At 42.1% G+C, this 7,881-nt stretch overlaps 1 pseudogene across 1 annotated transcript; it reads right to left on the minus strand.

Annotated features, from left to right (window-relative positions):
* Positions 1-4,928: 4,928 nt before the first annotated feature.
* On the minus strand, positions 4,929-5,838 carry LOC149819217 (21 kDa protein pseudogene; annotated as a pseudogene). Its single transcript, XR_016427301.1, has one exon. The product of XR_016427301.1 is annotated as a 21 kDa protein pseudogene (transcript).
* Positions 5,839-7,881: the final 2,043 nt, after the last annotated feature.

Here is a 7,881-nt window from a genome sequence, read left to right on the forward strand (position 1 = left end):
ATATGATGATAAATAATCATTATAAATAATGCTCCCTATGGTGTATGGTATGCTTATATAATACATGAAAGGATATTTTTTTATGTTTTTAAAGTTTTTGCATGAAATGCGATATGGTCAGTCACATATATGATTATCTGAATATAGTGATCTAAAATGATCAAGTAACGAACAACATGTGATAGTACACATGGATAGTGGGAGTATAAACTATGGTAAAAATTTGAAATGTGAGAGTATTTGTTATATTTGGCAAATCATGAATTTATTAATCAATAAAATTCATAGTACTTCAATAGTGTACATGTGGACATGATGATGCCCTATGGTATGGTCATGGAAGAGCCACAAGAATCTCATGACTATATGAGACCTACATTATGATGTATTCATTTTTTATCTGAACTGCATGACTTAGTATGCAGTGAATAATGAATACTTGAAATAAATTATTACACATTAAAGGTTATGATAAAATCTATGACATGATAGAACAACAACCTAGTTTATGAATAGTCTCGTGATAGAGATATATTATGAAGAAAAAATCCAATTAGCGTATATAAAACCTTGCAATGCCATAAGTGCAATATGTAATGCACTGATTATGATACAATGTGGGTGTTCGCCCCAGATGGCCAACTGGGAGATGTTGGATCTTGGTATGGATCTAGTGTAGCCAATGGGCCTCACATGGAATCCAATGACCTGCTTGAATAGTGGGTCATTGAGATATGAACCACCGGGATAGTGGTTAGCTCACTTTACATTGGATTCACAGCATGTTTGGAAATCCAATGAGTCGGTTATGTCTGGGTAACGACTACCCAAGGAAGGATAAATACTACAGGCCTTGCTTCTGCAGGAAAAATACAGAGCTCTCGATTATTCCATCGAGAAACTCTCCTAAGCAGACTGTTATATTTCCTTCTCCTCTATCCTTCATTGTGCACACCTCGATCCTGATTCCTTCAAGTAATTGAGAAACTAATTATATAACTTATTTTTTTTATCTACAAATAAAAATAAATAAATAAAATGCTTTATTGATGAAGCAACAAAATTAAAACTTCTTCAAAAATTTTGTTGATGAATCTTCTTTTTCTCACACCTTAGGCTGGTGTCTTGAGGCACAGAGGGCCTCACCTCAAGGCGAGGCGCACCTTTTGCGAGTCAAAGGACACTTTTAACAACACTGACCATAACTATCACCTAAAGAAAAATGCCTTGTAAGTGACGTTCAATCCCCAATTTTCAGTTTGTATAGATTTTTTTGGACAAAGACATTTGGTACAACCATTCTATTGAGATTCCATTGGGATTCGAACTTGCAACATCCCAACACAAGGTGACGTGCACTAACTGCGCCTGCCAACAAGCCGAACCCGGTTGGGTCCTACTCCAAGGATATCTTTATCTCCCATGCCCTTAATGCTCCCTAGCAACTAGTGTCAAATTTGAAGGTTGGACCCCTTAAGAACTTTATGACACTAAAAAGACTACAAATGACCTAAAATAGGGATGTGAGAAATACCACCTTGGGATGCTACAAGAGAGATACTTACGGGTACGGAATCAGGGATGTAAATGGTTTATATTCCCTTGAAAATTGAAAGTACTCATTCAGCCTCGTAGAAAAAAAAAACTTTTTGAACTCTCAATGATGAAGGTTACTCTTGTAATTTGACTTGTGATTTAACCTAATTCACATGACTATTTCTGGAAAACATAAATAGAAACTCAGTAGGAAGCCATCTACAGTACACTCCTCACATGTAATATATAATTTTTTTTAATGTAGGCGGATCCCTACCAGTTCATTAATCTTGTATAAATGTAATAATTACAAAAATTTACCCTTTAAATGCAGGTTCCAATTTGGGGATGATCGTTCCCCTAGTTAATATTGCTAGCTATTGTACTAAAAACAGAGATTTATAATAGCTATATCTAATTTTAATTCTTTCAAAATTATACCATGTGTCTAACAGTTCATGATGTATCTTTCTTCTTGGTCCCCCCTTCTTTCCATTAATGTTTACAAAAGATTTTGGTATAGATTCATCAGGATTGTCTGAGCTTTGAAATTTCCTAACAATGGAAATTTCTAATTTTTTTTGTATGTCCTACAATGGCTCCATTGTTATTTTGATTTTCAACATGAAGATCCGGATTCTGTTCCTTATCTACCTTTTTGACTTGGGTGGACAAGGAAAGACCGAGGGCAAAATAAAGCTTGAACTGTAATACATAAATAATTGAGAAGTTGAGCCATTATATACTTACAAGACAACCGACTTGATCCTAATCTATTTCTGAATTTTGTGCAGTGGATCTCAATCTGAGCCTGAACCCGAATATGATGGATGGAATGAATCTGGATCCAAAATATGTATCGTAACATGACTGGATCCAGTAAAACAAGACAAAAGGCCGAGGTGTTTTTGCATGTAAACCGTGCAAAAGATCAGATAAATAAAGTGTTGGGTTCAAATGAGAGGTCCAACCAAACCAGATCCATTTGCATCCCCATGCGTGTTGTAATGACAATTATCGAATCACCAACGGGGGCTCCGCTTGTCTGGCAGGAGCAGTTAGTGCAGGTCACCATGTGTTGGGACGTTGCAAGTTCGAATCTCAATGGTATAGTGAGTTAGGGCGTGTGAGCCCAATGGGACTCGGTGAACTTAAAAGGGTATGTTTGATGGCTTGTTCATGGTTAGACGAAATGAGAATAGGACATTGGTTATGTTCGTTTTGTAACAACTGTTCCAAGTCCAACGTTTGTTTGGACTATAATCAGATGATATGTTCCAAATGGACATGTCCATTGATGACGATGTTCGGACAATCGCCGATGACATTGAGGGTGGAGATCTGAGCATAGACGGAGACTCCGACGAGCAGCTCCTTGACGTCGGCGACGGCCATTGCCGGACCCAGTCAGTGCATGGTGAGCTTGAGGGCATCCTGATTCCTCCTGTCCCCACCTTCACCTACCACCCCCACCTTCCTCTTATCCCCAATTCGGACTAAGGATGAGCTCCTTGCTTGGAACCGCTGTGTCACACACCAATCCTCTTTTGAGAGCGTGGGATGCGGGAGCCTCAGATTCAAAATTTCATTCGAGTAATAGTATGAAAGATACGCCGGATCCATCCGCTGTTCAACTTCGCTGGAATTGGCATTGCCCAGGAGGCCGTCGATCGCCGAAAATGAACCCTCGACCGTCGGCGGTGCACCACTCTGGTAAGGCAACAAATCCCGATCCCAGTCCCGTTTGCCGATCTCGTGATGTTTTCTTAGGCAGAGACTCCATCCATATCACCATCAACACCGAAAGAAACACCTCGTAGACAAGGACTTCGGTGAGCCGCTCCTCGACATCGGCACGGCCACTGCCGGACCCGGCCTTGGGTGATCGATACGGAAGGAGCAAGGGGGCGGCCGGGGTCGTTCCAGCCAGAGAGTGGGTCGGGGGCGGAGGCGGAGGAGGCTCCGGAAACCATCTCTCCGGCCCTTTTCACCAGGCATCTGCATCTGCCTCCGCCTCTCCCGTCTCCAGAACCTCGACCTCTTCGCCAACTCCCTCTCCGGCGGCCTCCCCACGAAACCTCCTCTCTGGCCCCCTCCCCGCCAAAATCGACTCTCTCCTCTCCGTCCACCTCCTCGAAATTTTTTTGCACGATAATTTAAAAAAAAAAAATCGTCCCCTCCGTTCCTGTTCCTTTTGTAATGGGAGGAGGTGGATCAAAAATTACACACCATAATGGTTGCGGCGGATGCGCGGAACGTCGTTCGCCGCATCTAATGTTTGTTAGAATTTGTGTTCTCAACGTCTTCGGGACGAGCAATCAAACATATCCTGATGGACTGAGCTACCCTAGTACGCTTCACGATGCATTTCATTCGTTGAGCAGTCGTTCACGAGGGTCTTATTCATGCACTTGGTCAAGTGATATTAAGGTCAAGGATATTACAACGATCGACCTTAGTAGGTTCAAGTTAGTGTTCATATCAACGTGCCTCCCATTTGACCAAACCAAGTAGACCCACCTGACCCATCACGGTTGATTATGACCATGAAATCTGTTTTTCGACTTGGGCTTGGTCCCGCATCGTATGCCGAGTTTCGGCCATACGCCCTATGTTAACTCAATGAGTGTGCCAACTGCTATGGACCTGAACCTGAAGCACCCGAGTCCTAGTCAAGCCTTGAGCCCAAACCGAGTCATTTTAAATAGTCCGAGTCTTGAGCTCAAACCGAGTTCAGTAAACCCTAGGTTACCGTGGCTGGGCCAAGAACATTGACTATTGGATGGGCCCACTCGGCATTTTGATTCTTGACTGGCAGGCAGCAACTGGAAAAGGGAAGGCTGAAATTTTTTGTTGGTTTGTGGGCAGAGCTTCTTGTTTTCCCAATAAAGCCAAACTTATCTTGAATTGGAACGCAAATATTTTGTCCTGCAAGAAAATTGGAATTATTATTGTGCAGACAACGACTAGAAACCCAGTTTTCTTAAGTTGAATAATACTTCCCCAACCCAAACTCCTGACCTAAAATATCACGAAATATTGGGATCCGCGTATAGTTCTCTTCTACCTTCCAGTGAAACATTTTTTTTTCTGGATCTTCAAAGTTTTTAGAATTAGTAAAAAGCGCTAAAGATGGTACATTTGTGTGCCACCAAAAGACCAGGATCTTTCAAATTCTCGAGTTTCTTGAACTTTTATATCTAGGGAACCGGAAAATCACGATTTTGGTTGCATACAAGTATAAAATATGAACGCAAACTGTTCCATTTGCCGAGAGAGAGAGAGAGAGAGAGAGAGAGAGAGAGAGACCTTTAGGGTTTCTTTGGAAATGACTTTAACAATTGCCATGCAAACTTGTTTCTCTAATACTTGACTTGAAAAAACTTGATCTAGCAGTAAAATCCCAGTTTTATGGGATCCTTTTTTTTTTATATATATGGCAACTACAGTGCATTATGATTACAATCTTCTCATATATCCATGATCATTACATGTACATGCTATAAAACCCAACAAACCATTTCATACATTACATGCACGATCATTATATATATTATACTACAAAGCTCCCATACATGCTCGTCCGAAGTTCGTAACCATATTAAAAGGGACATATAACAAAACCCCCCCAAAGGCCTATACGTGGTGCCCTTTAGCTAGCTTATTGACAAGGGCTAGTGCATTGCTAGTCACTTGAGCCACACCCACAATCTCCCTCCTCACCAAGGCCCTGACCCTGCTAGCCCTCATTCCCATGCCTGCAAACCCATCCATGCAAGTATTCTGGTCAGTCAGAGCAGCACTCACCCAAGTCTGCACGTTGCTGATGTGCCAACTGAACTGGGTCTGGCCCAAGTGCTTCACCTCGTCGATGGACTGACCGAGCTGGTAGACTGAGTCGGTCAATGTGGTGATGCAATCCTTGATGGCACCCTTCTCCCGAAGGGTCAAACGTGTGCTGGGTGCAGTAGGATGTGAGGCGAGCCTGGTCACCAAGTCGGTGGCGGACCTCACCCGGGTTAGGCTGACGCCCAGTGCGGCTTGAGCCAGTTGGCGCGGGCTTTGCCGCACGGCCGGCGCATAGATTGACAGTGATTGGATGCACAGCTCCGGGAAGCGTGTTGCCGTGCATGATGACTTGATGAATGCTAATGATGAGTCATGATTTGGAGATGGTGTTGGGAAGGCAGATGCTGATGAGAGGAGAACCAAGAGGAGGAGGAGGAGGGGAGCAAGGAGAGTACTTCTTCCTTCCATTCTTTAAACTTTCACAAAACTCAGAGGGAGCAGCTCTCTCAATGGGATGTGATCATGTGTTAGAGAACCTAAGTATATATAGATGTAGCTCAACCTAATTATGGCTATAATTGGTGTGATAAGTATATGAAAAGTAACAGGTAGATAAGCCAGAATAAAAGGTTCAACTTTTCCATTAAGAAAAAATTTACAAAAACGGACTCAACTTTTAACGTATTTACAAACGCTGCTCAACATTTTAACAATTACATTTAACCACCTGAGTTAAGAAAATATCTCTCAAATAACCACTGAAACAGTCAAGTGATATATAAATTTAATCTTTTTATCCTCATGATTTTTTTTTTCTTAAAGGCAAACTGGGGGTTTGGTAGACCCCCAACCAAATATCTCTTAAGCCCTATGTGGCAGAGGGGTTTGAACCTGAGCCTTCAGCTTGGCACAGGACTCCTCTCACCACATGGGATACCACCTCGGTGGTGTTTAACTTTACCATTTGCCACCTATTTTGACCTGTTCCTTGTACATTTTTACGGTTCTCTCAACTCTCCCATTGTCACATTCACTCTGCAGACCGTCCGATTTGCCTCGCCAACCACCGACACCACTGGATCAGAGGTAGTCGGTGTGTGTCCGGTAATCTCTCTCTCTCTCTCTCTCTCGACCGGTTATTTGAGAATTACACCCTAACGTTAGGCGGTCAAACATAATTTTTTGAAAGGTTGAGCTTGCATTTGTAAATAGTTTAAAAGTTGAGCGCCTTTTTATAAAATGTTCTTTTATTAAAGAAGAAAATTATGATTGCATGTGCCCAAAATCTGGACCATCCGATCTTCGAATGTTCCATTTATATGGAACACCTTTATTGTGCCTTACCCCAAAGGAGTACCAATGGCCAATTGGGCCCACTAGCTTTCTTTTGAAAAAGATTAGATGATGAACAGAAGGCACAAAAATAACCGTGGCACTTGCTTTTACTTTTTTGAGCAATATCCGTATGTGTTCCCATTATATGTAGTAAATAAGTGGTGGTGGTGGGATAGCATGGCCAAAGTTTTTATTTTTTTTTTAATAATTCAAGGGGAAAACCCTCCATCGCCGATCATATAGTGGCTGGCCACTGGTCCCTTCTACCCATCGAAGAGTACACCCAGCTTCGAACTTGTGACGTCCCGTCATCATGGTGACATTAACAAGTCACCCCTACCAAATTTTAGGGCTATCCAATGGTTCTTTGTTAAAGTTCTCTCTCTCTCTCTTTTAATGACGAGAATAAATTACACTTGGAATCCAAGACTGACCCAGGATCAGGTGCCATTACATGGCACACTTTGAGTGTGCCTCTGCACTTGGCTGCCCTTCATCTGCTTTTGGGCCCCACAACTGACAGACTGTCAGCCAAAGATTGAGGGCATCAAGTACAGCGGCACACTTCAAAGTGTGTCATGTGATGGCACCTGATCCTGGCTCCCCAAAACCCGGTTACATTGGTCTCTTAGCCTTCTATACCTACGGTCGCAGTCCTTGTTTGAAGAGTCAGCTAAAACAATTAGTTTTTTTTTTTCATGAAACAATTAAACAAAAACAATGGAGCCCACATGGGTTTTTTTTTTTTTTTTGCAGTTTTAGCAATGTTTTCTCTCTATTATTGTTTAGGGTAGACTGGTTTGCCGACAGTGGCGTGCCTTATCTTTCTAAGGTACATAAGCTGCCGACTTCGTTTTGTTTTGTTGTAGTCACACTCTGCCTGTTTGAATTGGATTCCAATACACATGGGATGACTTGAATACAGATCATGTGGACCCAGTGAGACCCCATAAGTCTTGCCAAGTCCATTGATTTCTGTCTCTTTTGAGTTTAGAGGAAGGTCCCCCCACATCCTCCCATCCACCAACCTCACCCCTACCTAATCCGGGACTTTAAATGATTTTTTAAAAGTGTTGGGTTAGTCGTCGTGAATCGCCCTGAATCGATCGATTCGTCGGCTAAAAATCGTTTCTCGAAAGAGCCGGTTCAATGTTTTAAAATTTTTAGTATTTTTAACGGGGTTTAATAATTTCCCAACATTTCTATTGTTTTTTAATGACA

This window comes from Nuphar pumila, chromosome 13, assembly GCF_984573655.1.
Source record: "Nuphar pumila chromosome 13, dmNupPumi1.hap1.1, whole genome shotgun sequence".
Classification (NCBI taxonomy): Eukaryota; Viridiplantae; Streptophyta; class Magnoliopsida; order Nymphaeales; family Nymphaeaceae; genus Nuphar; species Nuphar pumila.